This window comes from Dipodomys spectabilis, unplaced genomic scaffold, assembly GCF_019054845.1.
Source record: "Dipodomys spectabilis isolate Male_0828 unplaced genomic scaffold, ASM1905484v1 ptg000598l, whole genome shotgun sequence".
Lineage (NCBI taxonomy): Eukaryota > Metazoa > Chordata > Mammalia > Rodentia > Heteromyidae > Dipodomys > Dipodomys spectabilis.
This window is the reverse complement of record NW_024871275.1, coordinates 575,035-591,875: the sequence shown is the minus strand read 5'-3', so window position 1 is coordinate 591,875 and position 16,841 is coordinate 575,035.

The window sequence follows — 16,841 nt, the reverse complement described above, 5'->3', positions numbered from 1 at the left end:
AATATTATTCTCAAGGTAAGATCCAATAGCAATGAAGAGAAACAAAATACATAATCATCTTGATTTATTTGTGAAAATATCAAATGAAATAAAACAATTCCACTTAAGCGACTCCAATATTAGTACCTATGAAGATGTTCCTGAATACCAATATCCAATAAATTTTTGGAATTTTAATTTCTACCAACATATAAAAACTAGAACAAGAAAACAAATATAGCCTTAGAGCAAACCCTTGGACTAATTGTTTTTAATTGTTTTGAAATTACAAAAGAATTGATACCATTAAGAAAATGATTTGTTTTGGAAATCAATTAAAAATGTTTATTACTTATTATAACTCAAATACTAAACAAGAGTATTTTTATACAATCATTACAAATATCACTTTATTACTATAGTAAAATAGAATAAAAGACCAGTCCCAATATATTATCATTATTCTTAATTCCTAATTATTACCTAAATATCTTAAACAAACTAAATAGTCATGTCTTTAACATAAACGTAAATATTCTATACTTTTTACTTAACATTTTCCAGGGGCATGTATTCATGTTTCTAAGAAATGTTCACAGCAGTTAAAAGGTGCTTTTGTGAAATTAATGTGATATATTTTGTTGTTGTTTGCAAGGCCTGGGCATTATCCCTAAGCCTTTTTATGCTCAAAGCCAGCATTCTACAACTTGAGGCACAGAGGGAATCCCTGTTTTTAGTGGTTAATTGGAGATAAGAATCTAACAAGTACTTTTTTAGTGTGTGGGGGTGTTCTAGTCGTGGGGCTTGGGCGCTGTCCCTCAGCTCTTCAGCTCAAGGCTAGCTCGACCACTTGAGCCACAGAGCCACTTCCAGCTTTTTTCTTTTTGCTTATGTGGTGCTGAGGAATCGCACCCAGAGCCTCATGCATGCAAGGCAAGCGTTCTAACACTGAGCCACCTTCCCAGCCCCCTAACAAGTACTTTCCTGTCTGGGCAAGTTTCGAACACAATTCTAAGATCTCATTACCCAGAGCAGCTTAAATTATAGGTGTGAGTCACTGGCACTTGGTTGGATGTATTTTTTAAATTTTAATTTTGTTTTAAGATTTTTGTTTCACTATAATATTCATCGTTCTACACATAAATTCAGATTTATGTATATATTTCTGATGACAACTAATATCTAAAAATTGTGTCTTTCTACATATAATATATGTATATATATGTATATATATACATATATATATATATTGCTGAAGACAGACTTACTCTAAAACTTTTATGCTATTTTTTGACCTTTTTCATTTCAAAGATATACAGTCTATTGTTCCAAAAGTTTCCTAGAATAGAATAACTAATATTTCAATAGAATGTAGAATCTATTATTTCAAGGGAATTTTAGATATACACATGATATTGCAGTAATATTTACAGTATATTACTTGAAATAATTCTGTTCACACTCTTAAATATTTGCGTGTAGTTATGGGGAGAGAGGAAGTTAATTCATACTGGTTAGGAATTTGCAATACTTCCAAAATCTATTCCAAAATTTGATATAAGCATGTAGTCAATCTACCTGTTATGGTTTAGTTTTTTTGTTTCTTTATTTGTGCAAGTTTTTAATATGGATGCATGCACAGTGGTAACATTAAAAATATTAATCCAGATTTTGTGGGTATTTATATTTCTCTTGGGAAAACTAATGAGCTCCAAGAAAATGTCCATAAGGAGCCTTTCAATTCCAATACCACAGTTTGTCTTAAAATGCTTTAAATTATACACACTCTAATGTGGACATAGGGTCATATTGTGGAACTTTTCTCCTCAGAGAGTGAGTAATACCCTATTGCTTAACATGGACAATGTACCTTCATACAGAGACTGGGCATGTGCAAAGAAGAAGTGGTAGTTGAACAATTTTCTTAGCAGTTTTTACAGATGAAATGGAAATAGAGCAGCTATGAGCTCAAAAGGAATGCGCAAAGAAGACAAGGGCACAAAGTAGAATATGCCAAGAAATGCTGAAGTATAATTTCAAATAATGTGCTCAAGTGTGAGGGTGTGTTCAAAGTACAGATTCAGACAATGTACTTGGATATCTTGGGGGGAAAACTGCTTTAACCTATTCTGGGATAATTGTACAAGTACAAGCCCCTAACTCTGACTCTAATCAGCCGCAACATCATCATCTAGGGACTATTTTCCAAACTGCAAAGTGAGAAAAAGGGGCTCATCACAGTTAGTGTTCAGGTTGAAACAGTGGCAATCACATAACTTTTCTATAATTCTTCAATTGTTTTGGAACATTAAAATAGGAAAAAGCCAAGTAATTATTTTACATGTACCTAAATTAAGAGGGATGTATTCTATTGGTGTCTCTTTAACTTGAAAGTTATAGATTATGTCTTTTTATACTCTATCTTGGGACAATGATCTGCTGTAGGTCATTTTCTTCTCGTCCCCTTCTTTTGCCCTTCCACTTACATAATTGTTATTTAAAGAGACATAATAAGCTTGCATTTCTAATTTCTTCAAAATTATCTGAACTACTTTATACTTCTGGCAGCCTCCTATATCTTTCTCAAGGGAAATATTTTTGACACTACCATTTTTATCCTCTGTGATATTGGATATCTTCCTACCTAAATCAGTGCAAGATATACATGAGACTCATCCAGATATCTCAAAACTCGTACCACCATAAAATCCTATCTTACTTAGAAATCATGCTTTTAGAATGTCTGGGGAAGTGGCATCTCTCATTTTTGAATGACACTAAGTGATACTTATATGCAGTCATGTTTTAAACCAATATGCCACTCAGTAGATGAATGAATTGACAAAATGTGGTTTATGTATGCACAGTGGAATTCTATACTTCAAATTCATATGGAACTGGAAAGACTTGGAAAAATCCTACGAAGTAAAATAAACAAGACACAAAGAAACAGATTCTGTGGTTTCCTCATTTGTAATAAGTTGGAAATGTCTAGGATAGTCCTAGCAGTTGAGCAGAATTGCTCAATAACTATGTTTGTAGGACCATATAAGATGATGATGAGCAAAATGACCTCCTGGATATGGGAACAGAATTTTCTGTTTCTGGTTGTTGTTTTTAATGTACTATGTGATTTCTTTTTCTTTTGTGTTTTCTCTTTGGTTTATCCCCTGTTATATTTGATTTCAGTATCCTGTGTATTGTATATACATTTATCTTAATTTGGCAAGGGAAGAGGCACAACGAAATGGCAAGACAAAGAACAAAGGGCAAACCAATGCAATATCAATACTCAAAAACAACATGTTGGAATTTTACATTACAACTTATGAGCGGTATAGGGGTGAAGGAAAACTGTGAGAAAAATGAGGGAGCGGGTAAAAAGTTCAACATGTTATGTATTCACTACCTTACAATTACCTTGATAATAAAATTAAATTAAAAAAGAGCTGCATGAAATATAATTTCACTGTATTGGTATAGTAAATATTATTCTATGTGTATTACCTTTTTAAGAAATGAACATTTTGGCTACTAATTTGAATTAATTACCCCTTTATCAGAGGGTCATTATCTTGCGTATTATGAAACTATACAATATTTTCAGAATATACTTGCCATTATTTTGAAAAAAACATTATTTTAGTATTGTCTCATACGAAAACAGAAATAGTTCAATTCTATGGAAACTCCTAACTTTTCAAACGGAATAATTGTTTAAGAGGGCAGAGTATATGTGTTCTTCAACATTCCTATTATTACTAACTACTCATTTTCAAATTCTGAACATGCCATACTAGAGACATTCAAAACAGTACCTGTTTTCATTTTATTTAATTTTGCAATAGGTGCAGTTTTCAATGTGGCGTTACATATTTAAATTCAAGAGAAAAAATAGCCACAGTATGGTAGAAGGTAAAACTATGATGTATCTATATTAATTCCTCTAGAGTAAACATTTGTTCATCAAAGTAAGCCATTATTTCTATGGCCATCAATCCCAAGTTTTATGCCATAAAGTCATCCTAGCTCAACAATTTCCAACTTGTAATGTGCACCTTAAAATTCCTTAAATTCACAACATGACAAGCATATAACTATTGTGAAAAAATACTAAACTTCTGCTAATATGATGCCCTTCGTATTGTGGAAAAACCCTACACTAAACTTTGCTGCATCATTTTCCACCCAGTGTTATTCTTGAGATCAGAACACCTGCAAATATTATTTATGTTTATATAATTTATATACCATAGATATTCAGGAGAACTGAATGTCTGAATATTAAGATCTGAAGACTCTGGTTCAAATCCCACCCAGGAAGGAAGTTTCATTAAATTCTTACCTCCAATAAACTGCTCACGAAAAGCCTGAAACAAGTGGCACTGAGGTTCAAGTGGTAGAGCAGTAGCCTTGAGCAAAAACAGGCTCAGGGACAGTGCCCAGGTCTAGAAGTTAAGTTCTAGGACAAACCAAACAACAAAAACAAAATAAAAACAGACCCTAAGCCTATCATTTTTCTCATTGTATACAGAGGTACATAATTAAGGAAATTTCTTCCTGTGTTATGTATTGTAGAAAAAAAGATGTCACACAATTACTCTCTTCATAACATGTAACACCAAAGTCAAAAAATTGCTCTTTTGCTAAATTCATAAATTAATAGCATCAATTTGTTGGCAATTTTATCTAGGTTATTCACATTATCATGTTACTTATGAACTGTTGAAATTAAGTATTAACTAAGTTCTAATTATACCTCACTTGAAAGAATATTTTAGGCAAATAGAATGCCAGAATCATTTGTGAATTTGTAAATTAAATCTTCTACTTAAAAACAATTTTATAGTATCCTATAGAATATTAAATTACAAACAAAAATATTTATTTTAACTCTAAATTCTTATTTAGCCAGGTCTACAAAGTCCTACATTAAATGAACTTTCCTATTTCTTTAGGCTTAAGCTTTTGCAATCCTTCATCATTTCTTTGGAATCTAACAGAATGATTATTGCTTTTTCAAATTCTTGGTTGGGAATCATGAGCTCTTTTGCATCTAGTAATGTTCTGTAATTAAGACAATATTTAAACACAACTGAGGATTATATATGAGTTGCAGTTCAATAGGAAACGACTTCTCAAAACATAATGACAAAATTAGCCCAAACGTCCAACTGTGTGTTCCTTTCTGACTTATTTTTTATTCCTTTCTTGGTTTGTTTTATTGAGACAAAATTATACTACCTAGTCCAGTGAAAGTATCACTATGTCATTACACTCTCTATTTACCTGTTTAAGTCTGAGTAATAGAATTCCTGGCTTGTATCACATTGTCCTACCATAGTTTGTCAATTGATTTAATCTACATACAGACTAGCAATTCTGAACTTCTCCAATAATATTTTACACTAGACTGATGGCTCAGACTGTTCATGTACTATTTTCAAAGATGTTCTAATATATGAAAAAGAATATGAACATTTTCAGATGCACGTGAAGGGGTCTCTGATTCATTCCTTCCTGGACCCGATCCCTTTATCCCTTTATTAATGATGACTTGACTTTCTTACTATTTTTGTTCCCACCTAAATAATATTCTCAAGCTTTTGGGGAAATTTCACTTGAAGACTTTCTAATATTAAAAGTTATCACTTGATTTTAGTCTTACTCAGGGCATATTTTCTAACTTTTGTACAGAATCTGAGAGTTGTTCCATATGTGTGTTTGATCATATAAGTGCCTCCGTGTGTATGTGCGTATTTGTATGTATATATGTATGCAAAAACCTCAAGCTCTTCTTCAGCAATCTTGCTCATAACTAGTATTCCATCACTTGAGCCATTCTTCTTCTTCTTTTTTTTTTTTTTGGTCCGGTCGTTGGGCCTGAACTCTGGGCTTGGGCGCTATCCCTCAGCTCTTCAGCTCAAGGCTAGCGCCCTACCACTTGAGCCACAGCGCCACTTCCAGCTTTTTTCTTTTTTCTTATGTGGTGCTGAGGATTGAACCCAGGGCCTTATGCATGCAAGGCAAGTGCTTTACCACTGAGCCACCTTCACAGCCCCTTGAGCCATTCTTCTAATGCATCTTTTGGCTGGTTAATTATAGTATTTCAAAGACTGTTTGCCCAAGCTGGATGCAAACTGAACTTCCCAGACTCCTTTGCATTCTTAAGTTTCATTTCTCCAGGGGTATCAACTTTTGAACTACAACCATTTTTGTGAGTGTAAAATCTAAGCTGTAGCCCAGATTTTTAACTCAAGTTCATATAAAGATAAATGCACATACACATTACATATACTGAGTGTACACTGTTAGAAATGTGATCCTAAGCAGGGTTCAAGTGGCTCACACCTGTAATCCTAGCTAATTAGGCTGAGATCTGAGGATTGCAGTTCAAATCCAGCATCAGTAGGAAAGTTTCTGAGGCATTTATCTCTAATTAACCACAAGAAAACTGGAAGTGGTGTGGGGCTCAAAGGTAGAGAAAAAGTTTTGAGCTGAAGAATAGAGGGACAGTGCCCAGGCCCGGAGTTCAGGCCTGACTACCATCAAAAAAAAAAAAAAAAAGAAAGAAAGAAAAGAAAAAAAAAGAAATGTGATCTTGGCCACCACTTTATTGCTAGTATAATTCCTGCTCTCTCGACATGGACTTTTTTCCAGTTAAGTCCATGATCTTATATCTGACTTGCTTGGAACCAGAATTATTCTTCCATTCTACTTTTTACAAATTTGCATGATTACCTATCATGATTTAGAGCTAGTAGAAGAAAGAGAGTGGTCTCATCCTTCATGTTCCACTTAGTAGTAATGCTTTCTCTATGTCACTCCCATAGATCTACATACTGGCCTTGGCTTTATTATTTCAATGTTGTCTTATTTGCAGTCTTCTATAGAGTATTGAACCATTATACTTAAATACAGAACTTCTCTTTCTCCTATACCTATTGTTTCTCCTTCTGTTAACTTATGTACACTTGGGTAATAATGCACAACACAAACACTGACCAAAAAATGTTTCTGAGAACCTTCTTCCCACTTGAAATTGGTCTTAATTTACAGAGCACTTGGGAAATTTGAATTTAGTGTTCCAGGGTAATGTTTTTTTTTTCGTATTTTTTATTGTGAAAATGGTGGACAGAGGGGTTAGAGGTACATAAGTAAGTTAATGACTACATTATCTAAGGAGCATTGTTACCTCCTCTTTTTTCTTTCCCCTGCCAGCCCTTTTCACCCCACCATCCCAACTCTCCCCTCCTATCCCCAAGTTGTGAAGTTCGTTTTCAACATAGTGTCTTGTTCATCTCATTGTTACAATAGGTCATACTGTATCCTTGTTTCATCATTTTATTGCCCTTCCCCTCCCCACATTAGAAAAATGTATATGCATGATGCAGTTCACCGATATCAAACAGTGGTTATAACATGGAGGAAGAAAATACAAGAGAAACAAAAAAAAATCACATAATTCATGTTAGATACATTAAAAACAATAGTAAAAAAGAAAAAAAAACAAGTTGTGTCCCTATTTTGGGGCTCATTTCACTTAACATAGTCTTATATGGCCATATGTACATGGATAATGTTTTATAAGCCATGGAAATTCCATATTTTCTCGTTACTAAGTTGTCTCTGAAACACATGTTACTGCATGCCCAAAGATGTCTTTGTGCTATTTCAATGAAGCCAGAAAACATTCATTTTGCCTGGAGAAGCACCGTAGATTGTTACTGGAAGTAACTGGAAGGAACTTTTACAGGAAGTAGAAACTGAATCCAGGAGAGAAATTGAACATAGAGAAATGACAAAGTTCAAGTTAATTTGTGCTCTCATTTTTACTGTACAAGAAAATAATCCAAGGCTTGAAGGAAACCCTGTCCCTGACTTCTTTGAGTGTGCTATTTACTCATAAAACTTTCTGTAAACTTCTAGTTGAGAGTATTACAAAAGGAAACAATATGAAATTTGAAGGCCAGCATAGAAAAAAATGGAAATAACATTGTTGTACAATGTTCTACTACAAAGAAACAAAGACACGGAGGTTTTAAAATGTCTTATGCATGGATATTTTACTCCTCAGATGATTCTCTTGTTGTAAAAGTCAGATATCCATCCTTTATTCTGGTCCTGAGTTCGCCATATCAATAAGGATTCCAAAAAGCAGGATCCAGTGAGGATGATCAGCAAAAGGAGCCTCTTTTCAAACCAGTGTTTTAAGGATGGTCCAAAGAAATATGTGGGGGTTTTTTTGTTTCATGTTTGTTTGTTTAGTTTGTGCCGCTTCTGGGGCTTGAACTCAGAGGCTGGACCCTGTCCCTGAACATTTTTCTTTCCTGCGCACCTGCTCCCAAAGCTAGTACACTACTGCTTGAGCCAAAAGTCCACTTCCGGATTTTTTTGTGTTTAATTAGAGATAAGAATTTGACAGATTATCCTGCCTGGGTTGGCTTTGAACTGAGATAGTAAGAAAGCTAAGTGACATCAACTTTATGAACTTCCCTTTTGAACCAAGAAATATTAGATGAAGTTTATTATAAAGGTAATATTTGACAATTTTTAAAAGAAGAGAACACATCCAGCAAATAAGCCATAACTAAAATAATTCAGCAAAATAGGTGCACTGAATCATACTGGAAAATTTTTTTTGCTTGGGAAGATTACTAGTGACTTCGTAGATCCTTTTGGGGAAATTAAAATTATATTTGACTTTTTTGTTGGTCGTGGGGCTTGAACTCTGATCCTGGGCACTGTTCCTCAGCTCTTGAGCTCAAATTGAATGCTCTAACACTTTACATACAGCACCACTTCCTGGTTTCTGGTGGCTAATTGAAGATAAGTGTCTCATGTACTTTCCTGACCAGGCTAGTTTTGAACCGCAATCCTCTGGTCTCAACCTCTTGAGTAGCTAGGATGACAGGCGTGAGCCACCAGCACCCGGCTCATATTGCATTTATGTGCACTTAATGACACTGTAGACAAATAATGAAAATTTGAATCGAATGATGACATTTCAGATTTTCAGAAAATTTGAGGTAGCAATTAATATGTCTTCTTTTTCCATGCTGTTACATTAATCACTCATGAGCTATTGGACTCTTAATTTAGCATCCTCTAATGTCTGCGACGGTGGACTTAGTATAAATAATTGTTAGTATAGAAATATAGAAAGCCTGATATTTTTATAAAGCAATGGAGATCAGATAGGAAAGAACAACATAGAATGACATACACTTTATCACACAGAGATTAAGAATTAGCCTAAATGATATAGAATGCTAAAGGTAATGAGGAATAAGCTTGGTTGATAACTAGTTCTTCAATAACCAAATATGGTTCCCTAGAACAGTTTCATTCCTGATTTCAGCCACACTTTTCTCATTGTTGGCATAGAGAAAAGGCATTGATTTTTGAGTGTTGATTTTATACCATGTTACTTTGCCAAAGTTTAAAATCACCTTGAGTCACTTGAGAGTGGAGACTGTGGTATTCATTAAACACAAGCTAATGTCACCTGCAAAGAGGAAGAGTTTTAATTCATCTTTCCCTATTTGGATCATTTTTATATTTGCATCTTGTCTTATTGCTGTAGCTAGGCATTCTATTGCTAAAATGAAGAGAAATGGAGAGAGTGAACATCCTTGTCTTGTTCCTGAGTTAAGAGGACATGGCTTTAGTTTTTCACCATTAAGTTTTATGCTGGCTGTAGGTTTGTAAGTTTTGTCATATACAGCCTTTATTGTATTCAGGAATGTTCCCTCGATTCCTAATTTTTGCAGAACCCTCATCACAAAGGGTTATTGAACCTTGTCAAATCCTTTTTCTGCAACTATTGAGATAACCATTTGGTTCTTATCCTTGCTGTTTGTGATGTGATGAATTATACCAGATTATTTGGTTATATTGAACCAACTTTGCATCCCTGAAATGAATCCTGTTTGATCGTGGAGTATGATTTTTTGGATGAATTGTTCAAGTCAATTGGCCAACATTTTGTTGAGAAGTTTTGCATCAATACTCATCAAAGAAAGAGAACAAAGAAATGAGTCTATAGTTCTCTTTCTTTGATGAGTCCCTGCCTGGTTTGGGGATGAGGGGATGAGGGTTATGATGGCTTCATAGAATGAGTTTGGTAGTGAACTTTCTCCTTCAATTTCATTGAAGAGTTGAAGGAGTATTGATGTGAGCTCTGCCATGAAGGCCTTGTAGAATTCCGCTGTAAATCCATCTGGTCCTGGGCTTTTCTGAGATGGGAGGTCACTTATTACTGTTTCTATTTCAATGCTTGATATGGGCCTGCTAAGATGGTTTAACTCATCTTGTTTACTTTCAGCATTACCATATTTGCTAGGAAAACGTCCATTTCTGCCAGGTTCCCTAACTTACTAGTATAAAGGTTTGAAAAGTATTATCTTATAATGTTTGGAATCTTGATTGTTTCTGAGGTGATGTTTCCATTCTCATCTCTGAGTTTATTTATTTGAGTGTATTTTCTTCTTTTTCTCATAAGATTTGCTAAGGGTCTGTCAAATTTTTTAATTTTTCAAAATACCAATTCTTTGTCTTTTTGGTTCTTTCTGTTTTCATATTTGGATTCTAATTTGTTTAATTCTGATATAATTTTAATGATTTCTTTCCGTCCACTGTATTGGCGTTTATCTTGCTCCTCTTTTTCAAGGTGGTTCAGATGTCTCATTAAATTGTTGGTTGCAGATCTCTCCAATTTGTTGCTGTAGGAACTCAGAGCTATGAACTTTCCTCTGAGTACTGCCTTTGCTGTGTCCCAGAGGAGCTGGTAATCTGTGTGTTCATTTTTGTTGAATATCATGAACATTTTAATTTCTTTCTCTTATCTTCCATGACCCACTGGTGATTCAACAATGTGCTGTTCAGCCTCCATGTATTACAGGAAGTTCTTGGGGGATTTTGGTGTGGAGTTCTAATTTTATTCCCTGTGTTCTAAAAGAATGCAAGGTATTACTTCAATATTTCTGAATTTAGACAAGTTTGATTTGTTACATAAAATGTGGTCTATTTTGGAAAATGTTCCATGTGCTGCTGAGAAAAACAAGCATTCTGATGCTGCTGCTTGAAATACTCAGTAGATGTCTGTTAAAACTAGTTGATCTATGCAGTTGTTTAGAAGTGCAGTTTCTCTATTGAGTTTTTGAAGAGTTGATCTATCTAGTGGTGATAGTAGTGTGTTAAATCCCCCAACATTTAATGTCTTTGTATCTGTGTTATCTTTGAGACAAAGTAGTGTTTCTTGCATAAATTTGGGTTCTCTGTTGTTTAGCGAATAGATATTCAGAATTGTAATATCCTCCTGAAGGAGAGATTCCTTAATTAGTGCATCATAAACTTTTTTTATCTCTTGTGACTAATTTTAATTTGAAGTCAATTTTTTCAGATATTAGGATTGTAACTCCCGCCTGTTTATGAGGGCCATTTGCTTGGTAGATTTTCTGTTTGTTTTTTTTTTTTTTTTGGTTTTGTTTTAATATGAAAATATACAGAGGGTTTGCAATTACATGGTCAAGATAGTGAGTAAATTTCTTATCAAGCATTGTTGCCTCATCCTTTGTTTCCCCATAACATCCCTTCCCATTTCCACACCCCCACCCCTACTGGCCTCTACCACCCCATCCCCACCTCTCCACCCCCACCCCACCGAAGTTGTAAAGGAGATTTATAAATATAACGTCTTGTTCATCTTATAGTTGTAATGGGTCCACCTGTAAGCCTATTTAACAGTTTGTTTTTTTCCTTTTCCCTCCACAAAAATATATCAACACCAAATACAGTGAAAGCAGGGCTTATACTCTGGGGGAGATACATATAAAGCAACAAAGAAATCATCTTGTAAACATCTTAGAAACAATCACAGGAAATTAATAAATTTGAATCCTTAACATGTGGTTCATTTCACCTAACATCAAGTTGTCTGACAATTTCTGTTTGTCTCACACATATACTAGTTATTGCAAATAAAGGAAACCATGGGACCTATATTTCTTTGGGCCTGGCTTACTTCACTTAATATAATTTTTCAAAGTCATTCCATTTCCTAACAAATGGGTCAATGCCATTCTTTCTGATGGAGGCATAGAATTCCATTGTGTATGTATACCACATTTTCTTGATCCATTCATCTACTGAGGAGCATCGGGGTTGGTTCTATATGTTAGCTATGGTAAATAATACTGCAATAAATATAGTTGTGCTGGTAGTTTTAGTATAGTCTTGTTTGTGATCATATGGTAAATTGCCTAAAAGTGGGATTGCTGGGTCACAGGGGAGCTCTATGTGGAGTCTTTTGAGGAATCTCCATAGCATTTTCCAAAGTAGATGAACAAGTTTACACTCCCACATACATTGCAGTAATTTTCCATTCTGTTCAAATCCCCTCCAGCATCTTCAAAACTTTGGCAAAATAACAGGTTACAAAATTAAGCCTCAAAAATCAATGGTTTTTCTGTATGTCAACAATGAGAAAAGTGTGGCTGAAATCAGGAAAGAAACAACCACACAAAAAATAAAATGCCTAGGAATTAAACTAACCAAAGAAGTGAAGGGCCTCTATGATGAAAACTTTAAAAATCTGAAAAAGGAAATGAAAACGGATATTACAAAGTGGGAAAACCTCCCATGCTCTTTAAATGGAAAGATCAACCTCATGAAAATGGCAATACTCCCCAAGGCTATCTAAAAATTCAATGCAATACCTATCAATATTCCAATCTCATTCTTCAAGAAAATAGTGGAGGAAATCTAAAAATTCTTATGGAACAGTTAAAGACCCCAAATAGCAAAAACAATCCTTAACAGAAAGAACAGTGCTGGAGGAATATCAATACCAAATTATAAACCCTCCTACAAAGCTATACTAATCAAATCAGCTTGGTACTGACACAAGAACAGACCTCAGGACCAATGAAATAGAACTGAAAACCCAGAAATGAACCCACAGACCTTTAGCCATCTAATCTTCGATAAGGGAGATAAAAAAAGAGAATGGAAGAAAGACAGCTTCTTCAGTTAATGGTGTGGTAAAATCGGTTAATCACTTGTAAAAAACTAAAGCTAGATCCTTATATATCACCCTGCACCAGAATCAACTCCAAATGGATCAAAGACCTCAGAGTCAAGCAGATACTTTGAAACTATTACAGGATGGAATAAGAGAAACCCTAGGTCTCCTTGGCACAGGTCGAAATTTTCTTAATAGAGACCCAGAAACACCACAAATCAAACTGGATTGCATGAAATTGCAGAGCTTCTTTCGGCAAAGGATATAGCTAGCAAGATCAATAGAAAGCCCACGGATTGAGAGAATATATTTACTATCCATACAATGAACAAGGGTCTCATATCTAAAATATGCCTGGAACTCAAAAAATTAAATCCTCAACAAATCTTCAAAGAAACAACTGGCCAATACATAAGTGGGTGAAAGACTTAAAGAGAAACTTCTCTGAAGAGGAAAGGATGGCAAGTAGACACATGAAGGAATGCTCAACCACCCTAGCCATAAAAGAAATGCAAATCAAAACATCATTGTAATACCACCTCACCACAATGAGAATGCTTGGTACATTTTGTTCTAGTCTTTCGCTTTCTAAATATGTTTTTATGGGCACGGTGAGACTCCTGAAGGAAGCCGATAAATAATCTTGCTTTGTAATCCAACTGGATAATCTATGTTGGAGAGTTAAGTCCATTAATGTTGAAAGATATGACTGAGAGGTTTTTGGGAGTTCCTGCCATGTTATCCAACTTCTTGGGTGCTGAGGCAACTGTGTTCTTCTTATGGTTCTTGGATTCTCACTTTTTGTGCGGTTTCTTTCCTCTTATTGTGGTCTTGTTGGTTTTCTATGTGAGGAAATCTTTAAGTATCTTTTGTAGGGCTGGCTTGGTGGAGATATATTATTTCAGCTTTTCTTTGCTATAGAAAATTATTATTTGACCTTCGGTTGTGAAGGAGAGTATAGCTGGGTAGAGTATCTTGGTTGATAGTTGTTTGTCTTTAGGGCATGGCATACATCATTCCAGCCTCTTCTTGCTTTAATTGTCTCTGCTGACAAAGCAGAGATTATTCTAATTGGTTTCCTTTTATAACTGATTGATCCTTTCTTCTTGACAGCTTTAAGGATCTTTTCCTTGGTTGAATTGATTCTCTGCGGATTTTAATGTCATGGTGGCATGTCCTGTTATGATCTGGTGTATTTTAGGTTCTAAAATCTTCTTGTATCTGAATAGGCCTAACTTTTTGCATGTTTGGGAAGTTCTCTGCTTGGATCCTATTAAATGAATTTCCTAAACCATTAACTTCTGTCCCTTATCTGCTGCTCTACACCCATTATCCTCAGATTAGGCCTTTTGATGGTTTCTTCCAAATGTTGAATAGATCTGTTATATTACTTGGATTTGTCTTGGATAGTTGTATGTCCTTTCACTATAATATCTAGGCTGTCTTCCATCCCCGTGATTGTATCTTCTGCATGATCAAATCTACTGTCAAGGCTTTCTACTTTGGTTTTTATTTCTTTTCCTTCTAATTGGTCAGCTGTGATGGCTTCAAATTCATTGTTAGAGTTTTGTTTTAGATCTTGTATAAACTTTTTTAATTCCTTAATTTGATGTTCAGAGTTTATTCTCAAATCACTTAGTTGATTGGCTATGTTTTCCTTGGATTCCCATTCCTTCTGTCGGGCTCCATTCAGCAGTCTATTTCTGATCTCCGTGAATTCCTTCAGCTGTCTGTTTATGAATTCCATGAATGCTTCTATTGATCGTTATCTAGACTCATCCCACTCTCGCAATGCCTCTATTACTCTTTGATTAGCTTCCTCATCTTCACACAATTCCTGTAGTTCTCTTTGACTGTTCTCAGCCTCCTCATGCAATTCCTGTCTTTCTCTTTGACAGTTCTCAGCCTGTTCACACAATTCCTTAATTTCTCTTTGACTGTTCTAAATCTGTTCACTCAAGTCCTGTGTCAATCTTTGAGTAGCTTCCTCACCTTCAGGAGATTCCTGTATTAACCTTTGCTTTGCCTCCTCTCTCTCCTTATCATGTTCATCCTGAGTCCTTTGCAGATTTTCAATCTTTTCATTCACCATGTTCACCAGTAGTATTTGTAGATCTTTTTAGGAACTCTCCTCTGGATTATTCATGAATTGTTCTGTTACCAGATGTCATGAGTGGGACTTGAGATACCCAGACCTGCCATTTTACTTGTGTTTTTCTGGCTTGTTTTGCCCATTTTGTATGAAAGTAACACCAATTTCATACTAGAACACTATTTTAAAGCAAGCATCAACAAAAGTATTGTAGTTGCACAATCAAAATGGCTGCAGATAAAATCTAGTTCATCAGATACAATCTATTCAACATCAAACAACTATGGATTAATGGGCTATAAACAGCAAAGATAAATTTGGCAAACCAGAAATTTTTAGGTTTAAGAAGAAATGTGTTGAAAAATAGGACTAGAGGGATGTGGAGAGATTTAAAAAAAAGAGTGAATTTAACCAAATCCTAATCACAGAGAGGGAAATGGATTGGACAGAATGATAAGAGAGTGAGTAAAACAAAACAACAAGAAAAAATGGAAAAACAAACATTTAAATTTAAAAATGAAACACGTAAAAATTATATAAGTTTAAAGAAGTGATATTGAGAGAAGAAAAGGATAGGATGAGAAGAGGGGAGAGATAGAAAGAGGTATGAAAAACTAAAAAATAAAATTTCCTAAAATTATTTACTTGAAAATTATCTAGGTATAAAGATATAATACTGCTATTAAAGAAGTTAAGCCTGAGGTTGTCAATTGAGTGATAAACTTCTGGATTAAGTATGTACACAATGGGGCATAAGGTCTAATAATCAATGGCAGGAATATATCTAGGATGAGCGGAACAGCAATTAAGTCATGTAAAAAAGGAAGAAATATAAAAAAATGAAAAGAATAAAAAAAGGACTAAATGGTCAAAAAAAGCATACACACAAACACACACACACACACACCTAAAAATTTATGAGAGAAAAAAATAGATTAATAGAAAAAATATTTTTCAAAAATATTAAAATTAAAAAAGGTACAAAAATAGAGTTCTTTGATTTCTTTTTGGTGGGAGAGGGTGAGAATGGGAAAATCCTGTATTTCCACTGTGTCCCTAACCAGTCTCTTGGTGGAGTCTCTGGTCTGCTTGTGGTGGTTGGTTTTCCACTGGCTTGATTGGTTTCTTAAGTCAGTTTGTTTGAGCAGGCAGAAAAATGTTCTGCGTTACCCAGGATTTTGTGATCTGCTTCCCAGTCTAGTTCAGTGGGAGGGAAATCTGCTTTGAGTATCACAAAAGAGGGAGGTGGCTGTTTCCTCTAGTTTGGAGATGCTGTGATGAGGCTAGGTTCTTGGCAGGGTTGAGGCCTTTCAGCAAACAGTAGTTTTTCTTGAGGGGTTAGCTCCTGAGACACTCACAGAGCTCAGCATTGAGACATTCTTAGGTTTTTTGTTTATTAAATTTCAATTGATTGTGTAAGCTGCTGTAGGGAGGGGCAGCCACTGACTCTGTTTACCCAATGTAGAAAGTCACTCCTCCAGAGGCCGAGCAATCACTGCTTGGGATGTGTGACTTTGCTCTGGGTGGAGTTGAGCCTGGCAAGTCAGGTCAGGTTCCTGTGAGCAGTTAAATGACTCTTTTGTTTTCGACCAAGGTCTGAGTTGGAGGTAGTTGCTCAGTGGGGCTTTGTCAGGATCAAAGATGGAGATCTATGGTGGTGGGGGAGGCGTGGCCTTCCCTCCTTTGCTCGCTGAAGAGTAAGGATGTCAGGGTTCTACTCTCACCACAGTCTTAGTTCCTGGGCCG